Raw genomic sequence first — 22,925 nt, 5'->3', positions numbered from 1 at the left:
TAATGTATTTCACTTGACTGGAATGATCCTTAATGTATAATAAAGGTGTTCAGTTTTGTCCTTAATATATTTCACTTGATTGCAATGATCCTTAATATATAACAAAATGTGCTCATTTTGGTTATTAACCCTAAACTTAACAAATTTATCAAAAAAATAATCTTAAATTTAACTGTGGACTCCACGTGACTAACAAAATTCATCATTGATGTCTTCTTTATTAGCTTCCAAGAAATACTTCATGAAATCTAACATCATTTTCTCCACCTTCTCTAACAATATTTATTATTTTCTCTTGCTAAAAATTGAAATGGGTGTTAGGTTCGTAGAATAATATTATAGAAAAGACAAAATAGTAAATTTTGTTGGAGAAATTAGAGAAAATGGTGTCAGATTTATGGAATTCTTTCTTTGGAGCTAATAAAAAAGACAACAATGTTAAATTTTGTTAGTTACGTAGGGTCTAAAATAAAATTTAACACTTTTTATTTAGATATAGGGTAAAAGACCAAAATGAACAGTTTTTGTCATAGATTAAGGACCATTTCAATAAAATAAAATACATTAAAGATCAAAATGAACATCTTTATGATACATTAAGGACCATTTCAATAAAGTGAAATACATTATGGACCAAAATAAAGCATTACCTATATAGGACCATTTTGGTCATTTTCTCAGAATTTCACACACGCCTATTGTTTAACTCGATGAACTTAAGAGTTTTAGGGGTCGTTTGGTACAAAGTTTAATAACGCAGGGATTAGTAATGCAGGAAGTAGTAGTGCAGAGTTTATTTTTATCTCCTTTTGAGTTGCCTATGTCTCCAGTCTCCACACTTTGTTTGCTTAAATTCATGGGTCGTTAATTAGTTGTGTATTCTGTTGTCAACAGATACACTAGCATCAAGTGAAGTTAGAAAGAGAGAAAAAAATGTCAGCCTCTTCAAATTACCAGTTGTTTTCACTTGTCTCCATCTTACTGCTAATAACAGTTGATCAAAGTTCACAATCTCAAGCAACACAAGAAAACGGTGTGAAATCTGGTGTCTTTTTATCACCAGCGTTTGTGCTGGAACCTAGATCTGTCTCTAACAAGTTTTACTACAACATTGGCTTCCCAAAAGGCCATATTGCTATCAATTTTTTTGATGCTGAAGTAGTTGATGAGGCAGGGAATTCGATACCCCTCTACGAGACATATCTTCACCACTGGGTTGTTTCAACATATTTTAATCGAAAAGGTGTGGAAGTAGCAAAGTACCATTATGATTTGGGGTACAACCAATCAGATTCTATTATTAAGAGTAACTCAGGGATATGTGGTGGAGTCCTTAGTACTGTATATTTTGGTGTTGGTCCAGAGACCCGAAAAACAATCATCTATATTTCAGACCCTTATGGAATAGCAGTCGGTAATCCAGTCGAAAGTACCTCCTGGATACGAGGAGAAATGGATGCTCAATTTACATGCAATTGATACACGAAGTGTTGAAGATAGACTGGGATGTACTGAATGCAGGTCTGATCTTTATAATGTTACCAAGGATGAGAATAACCGAGATATAGAGCTAGATTACATCGGAGGCTCGAGATGTTGTTACGATGGAACAAGATGCAAGGTGAAAGACGGATTCCAAGGATCAAAGAGAAGCTTGTACTTGAAGTACACAGTGAAGTATATTGATTGGGATGCCTCTACTGTGCCTGTAAATATATATTTACTTGATATAACTGATACATGGAAAAAGCCAGAAAAATCGAATGCCACTGTGGCAAGACATCACTGCAAGGTATGTGTTGTTGCCATTTTGTTGCTCTCAAGTGTTAGATTAGTTTTATTTTTAGTTTAATCTTCCAATAATGTTGTTATTCGTGATTTGTTTTTGTCATTTTTTTTACTTTCCAGTGTTATATTATTTTATTTTATTTTTGTTCTCTATGGACTACAAATTTTAATGTTTGCTTTATTTTTTATTGTTGTATTATCTTTGTTAGATATTTTATTTTATTTTTTTGTATGTCATAGCACTTCTTTTCAAAAAAGAATTTTTCAGTGAATCATTTTTGTTCCCATTTGTTATTGTTAATATGATTTTGTGTTAAAAATATAAATTTTGGCCAATGAAAACATCTCTCCGTCGGTTTTCGAGGCCTCTCTGATGTTAAAAGACAGAAATTTAGTTTATGTTCATATTCTTTGTATGTTAAAACTGGCCGATGAAGAAATTACCATTGATTTTCAAGGCCTCCCATGTTAATAAGACGGATTTTTATTTTTAAGTTATTTGATTCATTTATTTTTGTTCATATATTTAACACTAATATTTTTACCAAGTGTCTTTACGAGTACCCCGCAATCGCTTCCCATTGAAGTCATTCGAATAAAGTTCGAAAAGTATATTCATTATTATGTATATTGTTAACGATAGGCAAACATTAGGTCGCTTCTCAGATTACTTGTTTACTTTATTACTTGTCTATATCGCATGTTTGTTTTACTTGTATATTGTTTTATTTCCTCTAGAATTTGAAAAAATGAATTTAGTAAGGACCCACATTTGTGGATTTCGAAGGATGCCTAATAACTTCCCTTCGGAATAACTTGAACCCCTTACCTAGAATCTGTTGGTTTCGTAGATCATTTAATTGGTTTCCTAGTTTTTCCTAAAATTAGGTGGTGACTCCTTTTAAAATTCGTTTATTCTTAAAATTCTTATAAAATTTATTTAATTGATTATTTTTCGTGTCATCGCGACGTTTCGCCCTTACTTGAATAGAGTAGGGATGTAAACAAAATGACGAATGTGCTGGGGATATAGAAGTTCTAACCATTATGAGTTCACTTTTTCAAATTGAGGAGATTTTTCTTTTATTGTGTTATGTCTTGTTTTTTGTATATTTTGTTTATTATTTGTATATTGCATTTGTTGTTTATTCATTATTTGTTTAATTGTATGTATGTTGGCATTGCATCATGACATATTTCGCCATTTGGCCTTTTTTTTTATTTCTTACTTAAAGGAGGATTATGTGGCTGCAATCGTTCATTATCCAAATTGTTTATCGGGGTACCTTGGCGAATGTAGTTGGCCACTGGATGGTCAACGGTCACTAACTTCCCCAACCCAAGTTGTCCACTTGGGTCACTGATCCACTTCAAATAAAATCCACTCTTAGTCAACTAGAGTAGAGCGAAGTCAAAATCCTGATTTAGCACATTGACCTAAGACGACCCAACACCCCACGCGTGTTGGGCCCATTAGAAAAACTACATTGAGTCCAAAATGGCCTTCGGCCTAAATGTACAATCATAATTGTGTGTTTAAATTTGAAGGATGTTTACGTCATTTGACAATTCATTGTCGCTCGGGGTCGAGGGTTTATTTTAATAGCTTACTCTAGTCCAAGAAAGATCTTTACAAGCTACCATTCCATCCAAAAGGTGTTGGCAATCGGAGATAACAAGAAGTTCAAGAGGAAGTATCTTTCACAAAGGCTTAGTTTAGGATAGTACCATTCCGTGTGACTGATTATTTGTATCATTTTTTCCTTATTTTGTAATCCTATTTGATTTATTCATAAAATTTGTTCCAAGTGTTTTGGGAAACAATGTAATGTTGTCAAATGACGTAATACATCCTTCAGATCTGTAGGTCTACTCTTGGCAAAAAAGGGTCACATATTTGTATAGGATGCGCAATAATTATTTGTATGTTATCTGATATAATTGAGTTTGTCTTCAATCAAAGTAGTGTTTATGTGTTTAATTAATTCTTTGTGTGATATTTTGCATTATCCATTATGAACACGAACTAACACTTTTACTTTTTGAGTTTTTCTTCTTTTTAAGCGAGAGATTGATTTATGTCAGAGTTTGGAAGTCACTGTTCATCCGAAATTACAAGGGACATGAAGACTCACGAAATTTGAATTTTTAGATGTCACTTGACATTAATATCAAATAAAAAAAGATAAATCAGGGGAGTCTTTGACTATGAGGTCACACTCATTTATTTTTTGTTATTTTGTATGTTGGCCCTGCTTTCACACATTTATCATATTTTTGCAGGAANTCTGATATAATTGAGTTTGTCTTCAATCAAAGTAGTGTTTATGTGTTTAATTAATTCTTTGTGTGATATTTTGCATTATCCATTATGAACACGAACTAACACTTTTACTTTTTGAGTTTTTCTTCTTTTTAAGCGAGATATTGATTTATGTCAGAATTTGGAAGTCACTGTTCATTCGAAATTACAAGGGACAGGAAGACTCGCGAAATTTGAATTTTTAGATTTCACTTGACATTAATATCAAATAAAAAAAGATAAATCAGGGAAGTCTTTGACTATGAGGTCACACTCATTTATTTTTTGTTATTTTGCATGTTGGCCCTGCTTTCACACATTTATCATATTTTTGCAGGAAAACCATCCCCGACAGCAGTTGGGGATGGTGATAACAATTTGTAAATAATTAGGAGAACAAACAGTTTCATGAGACAATAAAAAAAGAATACAACAACAAGTAGTTACTGTATAAATTGAGAGATCACATTCAGTAGACAGTACAAAGATCGACAATTGAGAAGATACAAGGAATTACTTCGAGTTTGTCTAAATCTTGAAATTGTTTTAAGTCTTATCTGAACGAACTACGTGAACCTGATTCTCATTTCGGTGAGATACGTAGGCAGCCATTCTTGGGTTCGGTATTCATTCTTTTAAATTCAAAGAAAAAGATTCAAATAGTTTGCGCATATTTTCAAAAACATATCTGCATGAACTACGCGGACATGATTCTCATCTCGGTGGGATACGTAGGTGGCCGTTCTTGGGTTCGGTATTTATTCTTTCAAATCTCAAAAAAAAAAAAAAAAAAAAAGTAAAATAGTTTGTGCATATTTTCAAAGACATATCTGCATGAACTACGCACACCTGATTCTCATCTCGATGAGATACGTAGACAAGTCATGTCTTCAGCTCAAATGGGACCAATGCAGTTAGGAGCATGTAAAATTATTCGATATGATGAAGAAGACTGACTTTGTGGTAAACCATAGATTCTTTTGGTACCTCTCATTTCTACTTTTGTGATGCTTGAAAATTCTCTTGCATCCATTCAAGATAAAAATAAAATCAACCTCGTGTTTTCATGTGCATTGTGTGGTGAGCTTTTCGATCGAAATTCAATTGCATTGCACTGTTGATCTAGAACTTGGCCTGAATATTTTTCGACGTGAAATTCTGAGTATTGTTTTGTTTGGGAAAGGATTGTAGGCCTTCTTTGACTCGATTGTGCCTTTCAAAGCCTACCAAATGACATTAATCCTTAGTTTTCCCACTTTGAGCCAGGAACCTTTTCTTTGCAAAACCACATCTTAGCCATTACCCTTTTGAGTGCTTACATGCACTATCCCTCTCTAATGTCCAACCTTCTTGAGCACGCCGAAGATGTGCAAATTACAAGAGAAGATCCAAGTTTGAAGTTGCAAAGGTCAAAGATATGAAGTCTCCCAAAGTCAAGGAAGCAAAGAAAAAAAAAGACTTACGGAAAAAGAAAAAAAAAAGGGGAAAGTGGAAAGAAATAAAGAAAAAAAAAACACCCCTACAAGGTCAATGAAAGATGAGAAGGATAATACTCTTACAAAGAGGAGAAAACTTCAAAAGAAATGGGTGAAATAAAAGAAAAACTCCAACAAAAGAGAAGAAAACTTCAAAACAAAGGGGTGAAAAAGGAAAAACTTCAACAAATAAGGATTTAGAATAAGTCGAAAAAAGGGGAGACAACAAAGATGATCAGACTCCAAAGGTGTATCATTCGTTAGAAAGACAAATTCAGTGTGATGCTCAAGGAGGAATTAAGTCACTCTTATCCCAAATAAATATTCTACCCGTCCCTAAGCCTACATTACAATCTAATGACAAGCCCTACATGATCTCATTCCAAATGTCCTCACATTAGTGGAGATTTAAATAAGGGCCAATCATATGGTGTCACAGTTGCATGCGTTGAACATTCTTGTGAGTGTGAGCGCACTTCAAAAAATATCCTCAAATAATATACTTCAAATATGTGTGAGATAAGACTTTTCTTATTGTGAGGACAATTGAGATATGATGATTGGTATAATTCAAAACCTTTGTTTGAAGCAAAATGAACAAATCTTGTTGATACTTAAGTATGTTTGAGGTACCACTTGAGACTGTAGGAGTTACCTTGAATTCAATCTTAGTTAGAAAATAAAAAGAGATTTACATGCGATCCTAACTCTTGGTAGTTATTGTAGTCAAGATTTGATTGTCTCTTTATATTATTTATATTTCAAAAAAAAAAGGGGGCAAGCACCCACTCTTTAATATTTTCCGAAACATTTTTTTTAAAATTCTTTCCATTTAAAAAAAAGAAAAAAAAAGGAAAAAAAATATTTTGTCTTTCCTTTTTGGGTTGTTCATTGTAAAAAGTGCATTAGGTTAATCCTGTTAGTGTGAGACGCCTATTTTACTTCATTGGGTTGTCCGTCCAAAAAATGTGATATATCTTGTCTTTAAGTTTCGAATATCACAAGGAATATTATTTTCCTATTTCATCATGTTTATATTGTGCATTTTCTACTGATGATTTTGTCTCAGATTCTTTGCAGTATTCATCATCTACAGGATTGGAACTACATCTGACCTAATTCCTGGCTCAACAGGATATGTAGGTGCCACGACGGCTCGGTCATATATCCAGTGGGATTTTCTTTTCTCATTGAAATAAACAATGGGACAAAATTTTTGAGATTTCTCAAAAATTCACAATAAATGTGCTATCTCCGGTAAGTTAAGATTGGAGATCATTTTGAGATTTGCCAAAAGTTCTAGTTGGGATATAATTTTTTAGGAAGACCTCAAAAATTCCAATGAGTACCATCAGAAGCTTGATAGTCAACTTCAAATGATCCATCATTGCTTGAAGTTCACAGTCAACTTGCAAATCTTCAGAGAATCATCGAGCTATCAACCTCGTTACAGTGGACAATCATCGAGCCATCCATCTCGTTACAATGAACAATCATTGAGTCATCCATCTCGTTACAGTGGACAATCATCAAGCCATCCACCTCGTTACAGTTGGACAATCATCGAGCCATCCACCTCGTTACAGTGGACAATCATCGAGTCATCCATCATTTGCATTTTTCATTTGCTAAAAAGGCCATTGCATTTAAGTCGCATCTATTCAGAGGTGAATGATGTGCACCCTATCTATTCAACGTTCAAGTCGGTGGAAACTTGCGTTGAAAAATATTTGCATTTAAGTCACATCTATTCGGAGGTGAAAGATGTGAACCCTATCTATTCAACATTCAAGTCGGTGGAAACTTGCGTAGAAAGATATTTGCATTTAATTCACATCTATTCGGAGGTGAATGATGTGCACCCTATCTATTCAACGTTTAAGTCGGTGAAAACTTGCGTTGAAAGATATTTAGATTTAAGTCACATATATTCGGAGGTGAAGGATGTGCACCTTATCTATCCACGTTCAAGTCGGTGGAAACTTGCGTTGAAAGATATTTGCATTTAAGTCGCATCTATTCAGAGGTGAAGGATGTGCACCCTATCTATTCCACGTTCAAGTTGGAGGAGACTTGAGTTGAAATAATTTTTATTCGTCCTACTGATGGACATAGATTCAAAATCCTACCGATGGATCATTTATTTTTATTCGTCCTATCGATGGACATACATTCAAAATCCTACCGATGAATCATCTTTTTTCATTCGTCCTACCGATGAACATACATTCAAAATCCTACCGATGGATCATCTTTTTTAATTCGTCTTACTGATGGACATATATTCAAAATCCTACTGATGGATCATCATCTTCATTCGTCCTATCGATGGACATGCATTTTTATCCTACCAATGGATCATTTTCATTTTTCGTATCGTAAGAGATGTTACCCTTTTCCCTGTAATTTTGTCTCTTCTAATGAGTTTTATCTTTATTTTTTCGAGAACATCCAAAATGATGCATTCTCAGTTGAGCCACAGGTGCAGACTACTTCAACTAGGACGCAATACAACTTGGAACCTTTTGGAGGCAAGTCCGGGATCGACTTCCACCACATTCAATCACAGTTTTATATAAAGGTCATGTGTTCGGCCAAAATCGGGCTTGTCAATTTTCATTGTCCACAATTTCTTTGATCAATCATATCCAACGAAAGAGACAGCTGTTGACACCCAGTTTTGGTCTAACATTTTCAAAATTCGTAACTTTTAAGTTTTATTTATTTAATAGTTCAAAAATAATTTTTTTATAATTTTAAGTAAGTTTATTGATAACTATCTTTATTTATCAAAATTTAGGATTTTTTATCAGTTAATTTTAAAATTATATTTTTACATATCATTAGTTACGTTCATTATGTTTTTTTTAATATTTATTTTATTTGTTAATATTCATTTTGATATTTTGCACAGTCTAGAAATTCATTCAAATACGGATAAAATTTGCATGCACAGATTGACTGATGATTTTGGGTCACAATCCCAAGCCCACAATTTGAGCCCATTGCATAATTATTTTCCTATTTAAGTATTGAGTAGGTCAAAATTTTTTGGTGTGGAGAAATAATTTTCAGAATTTGAGAGAGAGTTTCCAAATTAATAATATCTTAAAGAGTCTCTCCTTCCCTTTAATTTTTTGGCTTTCACCGCCCCGGAATCCGGCGAAGCCCCAACAACCAAAAGAACCCTAACTTTATTTTTATTCTTCTTTCACTGTTTCAAAAAATCCACCAGCCAGCAGCTTAGAAACTGTAACCAAAGCCACACTAGTTTTCCGGCGAACTCGACCCTCACCACCATATCTCCACCCACACCACCAGAACCTCGAAACACCCACCAGAAAACCCTGACCTCAAAACCCCCAGCCTCCATCTCCTCCAAACAACCACCCACGAACCAGACCCCTTCCCCCATTCTCCCTATACGAGTTTTTGTTTGTTTTGTAGGTGTTAGATCTCCATTTTTCGGCCAAGCTCCGACCAACAAGCAACAACCAGACCCAACCAGCATGCAAAACCGCCGGCGAACAACAACCAAGCCATCGAGCTCCGAGCTCCAGATCCGGCGTGGCTCCATCAATGGCAAGCCAAAAAAACCCCAAAACTCTGTTTGTTTTCTTTCTCTATTAAATGTCATTTTCTTTATTTTGTTTCTTCCCAGCAAGTATAATGGACATATTCTTTCATGCTTTGACTATTGTTTTAAATTGTTGGTTTATTATTTGTTTGAAATTTTGTGCTTAATTTTTTATTTGAAAAATATTCGTGTGAACTCCATTATAACCTGCTCTTTTTGACTATGTGTTGTTGTTGCTTTTTTACATGGTAGTATTATTTGTTTATTTATTTATTCTTTGTTTCTCTATTATTTGTGTTCCAACTTATTTTTGTTTTGATTAATTATTTTATTCAATTTTAGCTTCTAATGGAAAGTTCATTTGATGAGTTATCTTTTATTTATTTGTGTTGTTGCCATTTTGTTGCTCTCAAGTGTTAGATTGGTTTTATTTTTAGTTTAATCTTCCAATAATGTTGTTATTCGTGATTTGGTTTTGTCATTTTTTTTTACTTTCCAGTGTTATATTATTTTATTTTACGGAAAAGGGTCATATTTACCCATGTACTATCCAAAATAGTTTAAATATGCTCTTCGTTATACTTTTGGGCCAAATATACCCTTACCGTTATATTTTGGGCCAAATATACCCCTCATCCGTTAAAACTTTGAATCTCAATCTTAGAATAGACAGGTGGAGGGTTGAGATTGATTTGAAGGACCCATATTTTTTTGTCCTATACAACATCTAAAATAACTCATAATCCAACAGAAGTAAGGCTTCTCATATCAACATACAACAATGGAGTAATGTCATATTCATCTAAGTTGATGATTCTCAACATCCGAACACACACGACACTAACAAATCTCAGCAATTAATTGAAATTTTGATGAGTCAAGTGTCAACGGTGAAGAACTGGAGAATTTTGTATTATTTTTTTAAGCTCATTGTCAAATTTATAGAACCTAAAAATGAATTCAGCTGAATCATACTAAGTAAGAGAAAATCTCAACTTAAAAAAGAATAATCCAAATAATTTTCAATAATCCATTGATTTACAGCAACTTCCTATCACAAATTTGAAGGTCAAAGGCCCAACAATTTCGTTTCCAACTTCTCCACCCAATGTGCATTATATATTTAACGCGTCAATCCAAATCAATCAAATTTGAAGCACCACATCAATTGAACTATCACAAATTTTAGAATCAAATCCAGACAATTCGTTGAAAGAATTGTGCTTTTGTTTGCTTATTCAATAAGAAAGTTCAATTATAAGAACAATACACACTACACTATTTTAAAAAAAAATTGCAGCTTTTTTCCAATATTTTATATTTTTGATAGGCAAAATAAATGAAAACATTAATTATATAAACCAATTTTCATGTAATGCCGGAAGCTAAATATTTTTTACAAACAACTCGTTGTGCTTTTGTTTGTTTATAAATGGGTTTGGGAAAGAAAGCAGGGGAAGTGGGTGTTGGTTGAGACAAAAAAATATGGGTCTTTCAAATCAATCTCAACCCTCCACCTGTCTATTCTAAGATTGAGATTCAAAGTTTTCACGGATGAGGGTTATATTTGGTCCAAAGTATAACAGTAAGGGTATATATGGTCCAAAAGTATAACGAAGGGAGTATATAAACTATTTTGAATAGTACAAGGGTAAATATGACCTTTTTCCGTTTATTTTATTTTCGTTCTCAATGGACTACAAATTTTAATGTTTGCTTTATTTTTTATTGTTGTTTTATCTTTGTTAGATATTTTATTTTATTTTTTTTGTTTAATGTCTTAACACTTCTTTTCAAAAAGAATTTTCCAGTGAATCATTTTTGTTCCCATTTGTTATTGTTAATATGATTTTTTGTTAACAAAATAAATTTTGGCCAATGAAAACATCTCTACGTCGGTTTTCGAGGCCTCCCTAATGTTAAAAGACGGAAATTTAGTTTATGTTTATATTCTTTGTATGTTAAAACTGGCCAATGAAGAAATTACTGTCGATTTCCAAGGTCTCCCATGTTAATAAGGTGAATTTTTATTTTTAAGTTATTTGATTTATTTATTTTTGTTCATATATTTAACACTTATATTTTTACAAAGTGTCTTTACAGGTACCCCGGAATCGCTTCCCATTGAAGTCATTCGAATAAAGTTTGAAAACTATATTCATTATTATGTATATTGTTAACGATAGACAAACATTAGGTTGCTTATCAGATTACTTGTTTACTTTATTACTTGTCTATATCGCATGTTTGTTTTACTTGTATGTTATTTTATTTCCTCCTCAATTTAAAAAAATAAATTCAGTTGGGACCCACATTTGTGGATTTCGAAGGATGCCTAACACCTTCCCTTCGGAATAACTTGAACCCCTTACCTAGAATCTCTTGGTTTCATAGATCATTTACTTGGTTTCCTAGTTTTTCCTAAAATTAGGTGGCGACTCCTTTTAAAAGTCGTTTATTCTTAAAATTCTTATAAGATTGACTTAATTGATTATTTTTCGAGTCACGACGATGTTTCGCCCTTACTTTAATAGAGTAGGGATGTAAACAGTATATATTAAACAACAAACAATATTATTCATTATTCATTCAAAGAGAGATACTTTCAAGTTTCAAAAACAACAAGGGACCTGATAGAAGTGCTTCTATTGCTTTCTGTACCAATTGTAATTTTGTGTGCTTGTAATAGTTCTTATATTGTAGGACTCGTTTCACTTGTGAAAGGAACGTTTCAAACTTGTGTGAATCATTGTAAGAACTAGGTTAAGGGTAACTTAGTTTCTTACTCTAAAAGTCTATATTAATAAGTTAGGATTAGTAGTGTGGAGATTAGCAGGCTAATCTCATTTTGTAAATTGGATTTTACTTTTCCTTGGAGAAGATTAGTGGAAGCAGTTTGAAAAGTCTTGTTGAGAACAAGTTGTGGTTTTACTCCCTTGAGCAAGGAGGTTTCCACGTAAAGTTGATTGTCAATCTTTACTTTTAGCATTTGTTTTTTATTGTTTATTACTGTAACTATATTGAGGACATGGTCCCATCTACATAAGTGGGCGCATACATTTCAACAAGTGGTATCAGAACTTCACTTTTTAGTTTGGTTAACACCAAGAAAATAAAAGATCCTGAAGGAATGACTGCTCCACCCAATATGGAGGAAGGACAATCGTCTACCAGGCCACCTTGTTTCAATGGCCAGTACTATGGATGGTGGAAGAATCAAATGCATGACTATATCAATGCTGAGAACACTGAGCTGTGGGACATTATTCTTGATGGACCTTATATTCATATAAAGGAGGCGAATGATGGAGAGCTCACCACTACTGTTGTCAAAACTAGAAAGGAGTACAACGAAGCAGATAAGAAGAAGATAGAAAAGAACTACAAAGCAAAAAAGATTCTGGTGTGTGGCATTGGAGTTGATGAATACAACAGAATCTCTGCGTGTGAGACTGCCAAGGAAATTTGGGACTGTCTTCAAACTGCTCACGAAGGAACTAAGCGAGTGAAAGAATCTAAAGTTGACATGCTTACCACTCATTATGAGAACTTCGTTATGAAGGAGGGTGAAACCATTTTTGAGATGAACTCAAGATTCACCTCTATCACTAACGAGCTCAGGTGTCTGGGTAAGCCTATCCCTGTTAGCAAGCAGGTTTGCAAGATTCTTAAGGTGCTTCCTAAATCTTGGGAAAGCAAGGTGGATGGCATAACAACAACTAAAGATCTGATGACTCTTCCCATGGATGAACTAATTGGGAATCTTCAAACCTACGAGCTAAATAAGAAATAGGGAACAATGGTGAAAGAAGGAAAGAAGGAGAAGTCCATTACCTTGAGAACTTCTCAAACTAAGGTGACTGAGGATGATGATGAGATGACGTATGTCACCAGAAGATTTCAGAAGATCATAAAGAAGCATGGAGGCTTCCAAAAGAAAACCCCTGCTAGCAGAACTACTACTGCAAATGATCTTTGCCATAAATAAGGCAAGACTGGTTACTTCATGAGGAACTGCCTCAGTCAAAAGCAGAAAACTCATGACACCAGACCTCGCAAGAGGGACCTAGTCCCAGACAATGCTCGGAGGAAGGCTCATTCTAATCAGTTGGTGAGAAGAGCCTTTGTTGTATGGGGAGATGATTCAAGTGAGTCAGAAGAAGATGCAGTAAGCCATGAGGATGTTTCAATGATTGCCATTGAAGATGATGAAAGTGTTTTCAACTCCATTTTTTCCTTGATGGCTAAATCTGATGATGAAGAAGATCCATATGAGGTAACTCCTTTTGATCTTAAGAATGATCTAGACACTTTTCGTATTGAAAAATTAAGGAAACTTGCTGCCCTGCTTATTGATTCTGGTGATGAACGAACCACTGAAAACTTAATGCTAAATGAAAAATTAAGTTTGTGTGAGGATGAAAATTCAGCTCTCATGTCTCAAGTCTCTGAAATGAGTGTAAGGATAGGTACTCTAGAAACTAGCAACATAACTCCTGAGGAGAATCCAGGTACATCAGTGGGTGGAAAGAGAAAACTTAGCATCTTTGAGGAAGAATTGGAAGAAAAGCTTAAAATTTTTGAGTCTAAGCTTGTTGCTTCTCTTGAAACTAATTCCCAACTGAGAAAGGATCTGAGTAGGGTCAAGGAGGAACTAAGCCACTCTCTAAAGTGGACTGATTCCTCTAGGATACTCTCTAACCTGTCTAATCAGAGTTTCAATGAAAAGAAAGGGTTGGGATGCAGACCAATAGAACCTCCTTATAATCCCCATAGCAAGTATGTGTCTGTATCTGACAATCTGTTGTACACTCACTGTAGGGGTAATGGTCATCTAAAAGAAAAGTGTGAGACTCTGAGAAGAGCAAAAGAAAAGCATGTGAAATTTGTCAGATTTGAAAATAATGATAAAAGGGAACAAAAGGGACCTGGTCCCCGTTATCATTTCAGCAAAAACACTTTCCCTCCTTGGACATGAAGGCTTCTTATCAAGCCTTTTGATAGTTATTGGGAATTCCGTTTGAAGTGGGGTCTTAAATCTAACAAGTGACTCTTATTCAGAAGAGAGGAAGGAGTCAGGGCTGGTACATGGACAGTGGATGCTCAAGGCACATGACTGGAGATACGTCAAACTTCCTCTCTTTGAAAGCACAACATGGTAGTGGTGTGTCATTTGGTGGTGGAAAGAAGGGTTTTATTCTTGGTATTGACAGGATAGGGAGATCTGCTGATAATTCGATAAACAATGTACACTATGTGGAGGGTCTCAAATACAATCTCTTGAGCATATCTCAAATCTGTGACAAAGGAAATGAAGTCAAGTTGATGGCTAACAAATGTCTGGTCACCAATTGTATAACCAAAAGGGTTGTTATGTCTGCTACTAGAGTCAAGAATATGTATGTTGCAGATCTTGACTCTATTGAAGGAGATGATCTGTCTTGTCTGAGTGCTCAAACCGATGATGCAGATCTGTGGCACCGGCGATTGGGTCATGCAAGTACTTCTTTGTTGAACAAACTTGTGTTAGGGGACCTGCTCCGCAGACTGCCAAAGTTGAAGTTTTCCAGTGATAAAGTCTGTGATGCATGTGCCAAAGGAAAACAAAGTAAGTCATCGTTCAAAGCTTAAAAGGGAGTCAGTGCAACTCGACCACTAGAGCTGCTTCACATGGACTTGTATGGACCTGTCAGAATCCAAAGCAAAGGAGGTAAGAAATATATTCTTGTCATTGTTGATGATTTTTCCAGGTTTACATGGAATATGTTCCTACGGACGAAGGATGAGACAGCTGGACAATTGATCACTTTTGCCAAAGCTATCCAACTGAAGGCGAATTGCAAAATTGCTAGCATCAGATTTGATCATGGTACAGAGTTCGAAAACTTTCAAATTGAAGAATTTTGGGCAAAAAATGAAATCAATCACTATTTCTCAGCATACTCCTCAGCAAAATGGAGTTGTTGAAAGAAAGAACAGAACACTAGTGGCAATTACTAGAACTATGCTGATTGATTCAGGGCGTGCAATGAAGTTATGAGCTGAAGCAGTCAATACAACATGCTATGTGACCAACATATGTCTTGTCAGATCGTTGACAAGAAAACACCCTATGAATTGTTGAATGGCAGAAAACCCTCAATTGCCCACCTTAATTCATTTAGGTGTAAATGTTTTATGCTAAATAATGGAAAGAGTGATTTAGGCAAGTTTGATGTCAGAAGTGATAAGGGAGTATTTGTTGGGTACTCGTCTTCAAGCAATGCATATAGGGTTTTTAACAAAAGAACTCTATGTATTGAAGAGAGCATGCATGTTAAGTTTAATGAGTCGGAGAAGAGGAATGACAACAAAGAAGACTATGAGCTTGAGGAGCTGACCAATAGAGAACATGATGCTCAGGGTACAAATGTGAAGGATGCAGAACATTCAGGAGTACCTGGTTCCTCCAGTCCAACACATGAGGTATTGTCTCAAAATCTTGAAGGAGCTGAAGGTGATTTTGATGGTGACAGAGAAGAAGAGATCACCAGAAAGTCTGGTTGGAAACATCAATCCTCTCATCCACGGGATAATCTCATCTCTCCACTTGACTCAGGAATTTAAACTAGGTCCAAGTCAAGAAATCTTGTGGCATACTCATCTTTCATATCAACTATTGAGCCTAAGAACATCAAAGAAGCATTGAAGGATGTAGATTGGGTGATATCAATGCAGGATGAGCTTCATCTGTTTGAGAGAAGTAAAGTGTGGTACCTGGTCCCCCGACCACTCAATAGGACCATTATAGGGACAAGATGGGTCTTCAGAAACAAACTTGATGAGCATTGGACTATTACCAAAAACAAGTCAATACTTGTGGTGCAGGGGTACAACCAAGAAGAAGGTATTGGTTACGACGACACCTTTGCTCCTATAGCCAGAATAGAAGCCATCAAAATCTTGCTAGCATTTGCTGCCCACATGGAATTTAAGCTTTTTCAAATGGATGTCAAGAGTGCTTTTTTGAACGGGAACTTGAAGAAAGAAGTATATGTCAAACAACCTCCACGCTTTGAAGATGCAGACCTACCCAATCATGTGCTGAAATTGGACAAAACTTTGTATGGGTTAAAACAAGCTCCTAGAGCTTGGTATGAATGCCTGTCAAAGTTCCTCCTAGCCAACGGGTTCAAGAGAGGTAAACTTGATAATACCTTGTTTTTAAAATCCAGAGGTAAGGAATTATTGATTGTGCAGGTATATGTAGATGGCATCATCTTTGGGGCGGCCACCTAAGAATCTTTGTGCAAAGAGTTTGCTGATTTGACGAGTAGTGAGTTCGAAATGAGCATGATGGGGGAGCTTACCTTTTTCCTAGGCTTGTAGATCAAACAGTAATCTCAAGGCACATCACTATGCCAAGAGAAGTATATAAAGAAACTGCTCATAAAATGCAATCTTCTGGAGGAAAAGGTGTTGGACACCCTATGAGCACAAACGTGAAACTTGATAAAGATGAAGATGGTGTGGAGGTAAATCAGACCATGTACCGGGGAATCATTGGGTCACTCATGTACCTCACTGCAAGCAGGCCGGACATAGTGTTCAGTGTAGGGATGTGTGCAAGGTTTCAAGCAGCACCAAAGGAATATCATCTGAAGGCGGCCAAATGTATCCTGAGATACTTGAAGGGAACTCAGGACCTAGTCCTCTTCTACCCTAGTGGTGACTCCTTTTATCTTATTGGTTATGCCGATGGTGATTATGCATGTTTTTTGGTTGATCAAAAAAGCACATCAGGCATGGCACACTTTCTGGTATCCTGATTTCATGGGGAACCAAGAAGCAGAACTCTGTGGCATTGTGCATTGCAGAGGCAGAGTATGTGGCTGATGCATCATGTTGTGCACAACTATTGTGGATTAAGCAGTAGTTAGAAGACTTTGGTGTACTCACTAACACCATTCCTCTTATTTGTGATAACACCAACGCCATGAACATGGCAAAAAATCCAGTCCAACATAAGAGGAAATTTGGATTTAGAAGGCTTATTCAAAAGAACAAAATTCTTGTGCTTATGTGGATGCATCGCTAAATTTCCCAAGACTAGAGAAGGGGACAAAGCACATAGACATGAGACATCATTTTCTAAGTGGCAATGTTGAAAAGAAAAAAGTGATGATGAAGTTCTGCAAAAATGACGATCAGTTGGCTGATATCTTTACAAAGGAACTGAGTAAAGAATCCTTCATTAAGAATAGGATGAGGCTGGGATGCACAAAATCACCTGATCCCTTAACAATTTGCATGAAGCTCTCTCTTGCTGACTATGTTACGGAGGGGAGGTATCTATACTTGTTTTAATGTTAGTCATAAAATAATTCATCATTGGTACATTAATGCAGGTATACACTCATGGTGGGTCCAACTGAAGGGACGATTTATTCACTAGGCAGGGTTGCAGATTGAAACGAGGACCTGGTCCTCATAAGGTTAGTATCACTTATACTACACTGTCTAACTGTCAACATCACTACCACGTGTCCTTCACCTATTCATCGCGTCAGTTTCAGATATCCTTTCGTTTTAAATCCAACAGTCGCTACTATTGGGGACCCAATACCTTTTTAACTTTAACTTTATATAATCTCAAATTGTTGAATAAAAAAAAAACATCAACGTTCTTCAACAAATTTCCTTAAAAATTCACTAATTCCCTCTCTCAAAATCTTTTTATATTTCTTCAAAATGTCTAACTCTAATTCCTTTTCAAAGGCTCCCATTTTTCAAGAAGTTGAAAACCCTAGTTCATTCAACTTCTCAACTCTAACTCATGAGGAATCTCCCTCAACTCCAGTCTGTAGGGTTGGTGAAACGGCAGAATCTATCACTTCTCAGACTGAAGTTATAGTCTCTCATGTTTTTCCCTCTGAGGATGTCTTAGCATGTTCTTTTACACTAGTCTTATATGGTGGAAAATCCTAAAATTCAGAGGCGTAAATAGTGGCAAATCCTAAAGATGAATCACCCTCAAAAGAAATCGATGTTGGATCCATGGCAGTGTCATCTACCATATCTGAGAGACTGTTTGAAGGAGACTTGTAGAAGGGAGGGGTCCTGAATCATGTATTCTAGCTGCAGGAGCAGAACTAGTAGTTGTTCACAGTCTGGAATCACTAAGAGGTGACTCTTAACTTACTCTACTAGAGGAGGAATTTAGATCACCGGATCAGATCCCTCACAGAGGTCAGCCCTTATTTGACCAAACACCCAATTCCTTTGATGTTGAGAGTGATAAGGAAGAAGAAGAAGAGGTTCCATTAAAATGGAACAAAAGGGGAGTACGAGGAGCGAATGCTGTCAGAATGAAAGTTCCTGACTTTGAGACAGTTAAAGTTTCGTCTGAGGGTGACACTATTGCAAAACTTGCTGAGCGTGCACAAGAGAGAAAAAGAATTGGAAATGGAAAACTTCTCGAGACCCACTCGAAAAGGCAAAAGAAGGAGTATGGAACAAGAAGTGTAACACAGAAAGTACTGAGAAGAGCTATGGAGGGAAATGCAGCCCAAACTGAGAGAATAAGGAAAATGAGACAAGAAGGGTTACTGGCTGTAGAACCCACATCAACACATGTGCATGTTGAAGATAGTGGGACCCAATCTGAGGACATCACTAGGTATGTGGGAAAACGAAAAATGGATGCTGAGGAGAAAAGGGTGATATAAAAAAGAACTCAGAAAAAGGGCAAGGAAATCTCCTGCAAAAAGGGAGAAATTGACAAAACAAAGATCTTCTGCAAAAGGGAAGCGAGTGAGAAAGCATGTGAATAAACAACCTGTAAAGGGACCTGGTCTTAGGATTCAAAATCAAAGTGAAGAGGAAGAGATGACGAGGGAGGAGAGAATAGAGAAAATGGAGCACCAAAAGGTTTTGACTTGCAAAGTCTTTGACACTGACATTATAACAAAATTTGGCATGGCCACCCTATTTGATGCTGTCACAATTGAAGGATGAAATCATCTTTTTGAACCACCTGCTCCGTATTTGCACGAACCTGAAGTGCGCGAGTTTTTCTACAAAATGAAGTTGCTGGAAAGAGGGGGTATAACAACCTCTATCAGGGATGTTGAAATATGTTTGGATGAAGAAACTTTAGGGATCATTTTGGGGGTGGCTGTAGTAGGAATTAGAACCATTGAAGGCTGCAAACCAACTGAGGAATTGACCAAGCTTGCCACAAAATGAGGAGAGGTTAAACATACCGGGCTACTAAGAAGTTCTTTAAGGGGGACTATCAGTTGGTGTTTGAGTTCATCAACAAAGTGCTGGTAACTAGGATGGAAAAATGAATAGTTGCATCTGCTGCTGACTTATTTCTCATGGAAAAGTTAGCTGACCTTGAAGAAATAAACCTCTCTGTCATCATGTTAGAGCACATGCATAGAGTAACGACTTGGAAAAAGGCCAAGCATGGCATTTCATATGGATATATGCTGAATTTTGTCTTTAACCACTTTGAAGTACCATTAGGAATGGGAGTACCAGGTACCACCAAGCAGATGTTCACTGACGCTACTTTACTAGAATGCGAGTGCATGGAGGGACAAGCAAATGGTAGATCTTAGGTAGCAGCAGTTCTCGAGCAGCAGGCCACTCTCAAATGGGGAGTGGAAGATCTCACGAGTATTCTAAATGACAAGGAAGTTGAAATTTCTAAACTTAAGTCTAAACTTCAGAAGGCAATCTCTAGCGGACTTGGTACCAGTCACGCTAATGAGGAGGTGCTGCAAAAATTGAGGGATGAAAATGCACTACTACTGAAGATAAATGCCTCACTTAGTGAGGAGGTTAAGGCCCTCAATAGGAAGATTATCAAGGCTCATGAAGATGCTAATGAGCGCATGTTGTTGTTTATGCACACTTGCTCTCCCCCTCCCCCTCCGTCCTAAATGTGTCTTAGTTGTCCTGAGTTTCTCCTCTGTTTACACCTATAACCTAAAATCTTGTGGCTTTATGTTTTGACTATTTACAGTGGTCAGTCTATGTGATATAATGCTCTTTCCGATATCTGCCCTATTCATATGTGCATTTATCATTTTTTTTGCTTTCAATACGCATGTTCTGTGTGGCCCGTGGCCCTGAATTCTTAATTGCCCCATGTTTTAACTTGAATATGTTTACTGCTTCACCCTTTTAATGATGTCAAAAAGAGGAAGTTTTTGTTGCAATTCATTTTAAGGGGGAACACCAGTTATTGAATGAATGTTTGTGCACTCACATGAGGAGTTATGCAGGTTGTTTGTCATCATCAAAAAGGGGGAAATTGATAAGTACTTTTGTTCCTAGATGTTTTGATGATCTCTTCACAAGTGTAGGGATATGGTCCTCTGCAGAGTATGAATACTCGTCCAGTGTCAAAATGTTGTACAACTGTTAAAGTTGTCTGTGTCAGGAAGTTGGTGAAGTGGCAAAGTACTGCACCAATCAGAGGGGACGAGGTTGTTCGTCTGTTGGGTAATAATTCTTCATGGTATATATCAAACAACAAACAATATTATTCATCATTCATTCAAAGAGAGATACTTTCAAGCTTCAAAAACAGCATGGAACCTTATAGAAGTGCTTTATTGCTTTCTGTACCCGCTGTATTTTTGTGTGCTTGTAATAGTTTTTATATTGTAGGATTCGTTTCACTTGTGAAAGGAACGTTTCAAACTTGTGTGAATCATTGTAAGAACTAGGTTAAGGGTAACTTAGTTTCTTACTCTAAAAGTCTATATAATCAGTTAGGATTAGTATAGTGGACAGTGTTGTAGCTGCTCTGGCTCAGCTAAGTGATAGGAGGTATTGCTTAGTGCGGAGATTAGCAAGCTAATCTCATTTTGTAAACTGGCTTTTACTTTTGCTTAGAGAAGATTAGTGGAAGCAGTTTGAAAAGTCTTGTTGAGAACAGGTCATGGTTTTAGTCCCTTGAGTAAGGAGGTTTCCACGTAAAGTTGATTGTCAATCTTTACTTTCAGCATTTGCTCTTTACTATTTATTACTGTAATTGTGTTGAGGACCTGGTCCCATCTACATAAGTGGACACATACATTCCAACAGTTACCAAGGACGAGAATAACCGAGATATAGAGCTAGATTACATAGGAGGCTCGAGATGTTGTTACGATGGAACAAGATGCAAGGTGAAAGACGGATTCCAAGGAAGTAACTGAAGTACACAGTGAAGTATATTGATTGGGATGCCTCTATTGTGCCTGTAAATATATATTTACTTGATATAACTAATACATGGAAAAAGCCAGAAAAATCGAATGTCACTGTGGCAAGACATCACTTCAAGGTATGTGCAGTTCCTATGATAATTACAAGAACGAATGATAAATCAAATCATTTTTAGCTCTTTTCTACTACCTAAATGTATATAGTTAATATTCATGCAATTTCCTTTACTTCAGATAGAATATTTAGTGGAGTCATGTGCGGCATCTGTTGCAAATATCGATTGCACTCATACAAAGAAGATAAGTGTAATATTTCCTAGTGGTGGAGATCTCATCTATGGAGTTTCTCATCAACATATAGGAGGGACTGGTATGGCACTCCATGGAGAGGTACTCTGAGCTATTATATTTTCTTTCTTTGGTCATGTTCTGCTTACAAACTTATACATTTTCAGACAATGTATAAAACTTTTTTAATCAACATCAAGTGTTTATCGTGTTTTTATTATAGCACTATTTTATGTTTTAGTTCCTCTCTTGTGGGATTTTCATTGCTTCCCTTGTTATTGGGTATGTTTTCTTTTCATTTTTATTTTTTTGTACTTGGATTTGCTATCCTTGAGCCGAGGATCTTTCAGAAATAACCTCTCAACTTCCAAGGGGTAGTGGTAACGTCAGGATACACTTTAATCCTCCCCAGACCCCACTTGTGGGACTGTAATGGTGATGTTGTTGTTGATACATAACACTAGTTATGTATGCCAAAACTTGCAAGACCAGATTGATCGAATCCATATATCTAATCTCGTTCTCTTAACATCAGATAAAAGAAGTGTTGTTAGCATTTATTTGACAAAATTATTTTCTTAATTTCTTCTTCTCTGTTTCCGCTGCACTGGTCTAGGATGGACGTGTCATATGCTCATCTCTTCCAATATATGGGAAAGGAAAGGAACCAGGAAATGAAGCTGGTTACATTGTTGGGATGTCTAGTTGTTATCCTAGACCTGGCTCTAACAAGCTTTCAGAAGGGGAGACTACAACTTTACTATCAAACCAATGATCAGCGGCATACTGGAGTGTTAGGGTTATTCTATCTCTTGGTTGCTGAACCATCACTGAAACATAACTCTATTCTACATTCCGCAGATGGAGTAAGATCTTGGACACATTAAAAGTTTTCCTACTTGAGTCTAAACAAGATCATATTTTCTGAACTTGTTTCTTCTTCACTACTACAGATAGGTGAGATTGTAATATTGCAAAATGCTGTTGGAGCCTTGGCAGTGTTTGGAATTGCACTACTTGTTTGTGCTGTTGTTATTTATCAATGCCAAAATACAAGGGATCAGGAAGGCTATGAGTCTATACTGACCCGAGGTTCTCTCCAATTGGTGACTTTGGTCCCTAGTACGTCGGAATAAAAGGAATCAGGAAGGCTATGAGGCTAAAAAGGATTACATATCTCCCTTCTTTTTGTACACTTAAGTTGTACTTGTATGTCAAGTTACTGAATTATATGATTTTGCAATATAATATAAATACGGCAAGAAAAGGTCTGTAACAAGGTGATTAAG

At 36.2% G+C, this 22,925-nt stretch overlaps 1 long non-coding RNA gene and 1 pseudogene across 1 annotated transcript in view; one reads left to right on the top strand and one right to left on the bottom strand.

Annotated features, from left to right (window-relative positions):
• LOC125862348 (uncharacterized) overlaps positions 1-22,925 on the bottom strand; it is a 40,315-nt gene that overhangs the window by 3,514 nt on the left and 13,876 nt on the right. The window lies entirely within an intron of this gene.
• On the top strand, positions 902-22,841 carry LOC125862302 (uncharacterized; annotated as a pseudogene).

The sequence above is a fragment of the Solanum stenotomum genome, chromosome 4, assembly GCF_019186545.1.
Source record: "Solanum stenotomum isolate F172 chromosome 4, ASM1918654v1, whole genome shotgun sequence".
NCBI lineage: Eukaryota > Viridiplantae > Streptophyta > Magnoliopsida > Solanales > Solanaceae > Solanum > Solanum stenotomum.
The sequence above is the reverse complement of the archived record's forward strand: the minus strand, read 5'-3'. Positions and strand labels throughout refer to the sequence as shown.